Below are 2,500 nucleotides of genomic sequence, written 5' to 3' on the forward strand. Positions count from 1 at the left end.
TGTGTAGCTCGTCCATGTCTCCTCTCCTTCCTAACTCTAGCCTGTAGCTTTGAGATGTCTAACTGATTGATGCACTGTCTCCTCTTGCATGCTGTTGAAATTATGAGCTGTGTTATATTGTGATATATTGTAATATGAGGTAGCGGTATGTGGTAACGATATGGGGTAACGATATGAGGTAACGATATGAGGTAGTGATATGAGGTAAAGATATGAGGTAGCGGTATGAGATAGCGATATGGGGTAACGATATGAGGTAAAGATATGAGGTAGTGATATGAGGTAAAGATATGAGGTAGCGGTATGAGATAGCGATATGAGGTAGCGAGATGAGGTAGATATGAGGTAGCGGTATGAGATAGCGATATGAGGTAGCGGTATGAGATAGCGATATGAGGTAGCGATATGAGGTAGCGATATGAGGTAGCGGTATGAGATAGCGATATGAGGTAGCGGTATGAGATAGCGATATGAGGTAGCGAGATGAGGTAGATATGAGGTAACGATATGAGGTAGCGATATGAGGTAGCGGTATGAGATAGCAATATGAAGTAGATATGTCTAACTGATTGATACACTGTCTCCTCTTGCATTCAGTTTAAATTATGAGCTGTGATATATTGTAATATGAGGTAGCGATATGAGGTAGCGAGTAGCGATATGAGGTAGTGGTATGAGGTAGCGGTATGAGTTGGCGATATGAGGTAGCGATATGAGGTAGCGGTATGAGGTAGGGATATGAATTAGCAATATGAGGTAGCGAGTAGCGATATGGGGTAGCGATATGAGGTAGCTAGTGGCAATATGAGTTAGCGATATGAGGTAGCGAGTGGCAATATTAGGTAGCGATATGAGGTAGCAAGTAGCGAAATGAGGTAGCGGTATGAAGTAGCAATATGAGGTACGAGTAGCGATATGGGGTAGCGATATGAGGTATGAGGTAGAGGTATGGGGTAGCGATATGAGGTATGAGGTAGAGGTATGGGGTAGCGATATGGGGTAGCGATATGAGGTATGAGGTAGAGGTATGGGGTAGCGATATGAATTAGCGGTATGAGGTAGCGAGTGGCAATATGAGGTAGCGGTATGAGATAGCAAGTAGCGATATGAGGTAGCGGTATGAGATAGCAAGTAGCGATATGAGGTAGCGGTATGAGGTAGCAATATGAGGTAGCGATATGAGGTAGCGATATGGGGTAGCGATATGAGGTAGCGAGTGCCAATATGAGGTAGCGATATGAGATAGCGAGTGGCAATATGAGGTAGCAAGATGAGGTAGCGGTATGAGGTAGCGATATGAGGTAGCGGTATGAGGTTGCAATATGAGGTAGCGATGTGAGGTAGCAATATGAGGTAGCGATATGAGGTAGCGGTATGAGATAGCGAGTGGCAATATGAGGTAGCAAGATGAGGTAGCGGTATGAGGTAGCGATATGAGGTAGCGGTGTGAGGTAGCGATATGAGGTAGCGGTATGAGGTTGCAATATGAGGTAGCGATATGAAGTAGTGGTATGATGTAGATATGTGTAGTGATATGAAGTAGCTAAATGTATTGATTTGAAGTAGCGAGTAGTGATATGAAGTAGCGATATGAAGTAGCTATATGTAGTGATATGAAGTGGCAATATGAGGTAGCGAGTGGCAATATGAGGTAGCGAGTGGCAATATGAGGTTGCGATATGAGGTAGCAAGTAGTAATATGAGGTAAAAAATGACAATGAGGGAGCGATATGAGGTAGCGAGTGGCAATATGAGGTAGCGATATGAGGTAGCTAGTGGCAATATGAGGTAGCAATATGAGGTAGAGATATGAGGTAGCAATATGAGTTAGCGATATGAAGTAGCAATATGAAGTAGTGGTATGATGTAGTGATATGAAGTAGCAAGTAGTGATATGAAGTAGTGAGTAGCGATATGAAGTAGCTATATGTAGTGATATGAAGTAGCGAGTAGTGATATGAAGTAGCGATATGTAGTGATATGAAGTAGCTGTATGTAGTGATATGAAGTAGTGATATGAAGTAGCGATATGAAGTAGCTGTATGTAGTGATATAAAGAAGTGATATGAAGTAGTGATATGAAGTAGTGATATAAAGAAGTGATATGAAGTAGCGAGTAGTAATATGAAGTAGCAATATGAGGTAGCGAGTAGCGCTATGAGGTAGCGAGTAGTGATATGAAGTAGTGATATGAAGTAGCGATATGTAGTGATATGAAGTAGCTATGTGTAGTGATATGAAGTAGCGATATGAAGTAGCTATATGTAGTGATATGAAGTAGCTATATGTAGTGATATGAAGTAGCTATGTGTAGTGATATGAAGTAGCGATATGAAGTAGCTATATGTAGTGATATGAAGTAGCTATATGTAGTGATATGAAGTAGCTATATGTAGTGATATGAAGTAGCTATATGTAGTGATATGAAGTAGCGAGTAGTTATATGAAGTAGCTATATGTAGTGATTTGAATTAACGATATGTAGGGATATGAAGTAGCA

The 2,500-nt window shown here is 41.1% G+C and overlaps 1 pseudogene; it reads left to right on the forward strand.

Annotated features, from left to right (window-relative positions):
* Positions 1–2,500, forward strand: part of LOC121843890 — a 37,162-nt pseudogene that overhangs the window by 28,205 nt on the left and 6,457 nt on the right.

The sequence above is a fragment of the Oncorhynchus tshawytscha genome, unplaced genomic scaffold, assembly GCF_018296145.1.
Source record: "Oncorhynchus tshawytscha isolate Ot180627B unplaced genomic scaffold, Otsh_v2.0 Un_contig_1673_pilon_pilon, whole genome shotgun sequence".
Taxonomy (NCBI): domain Eukaryota; kingdom Metazoa; phylum Chordata; class Actinopteri; order Salmoniformes; family Salmonidae; genus Oncorhynchus; species Oncorhynchus tshawytscha.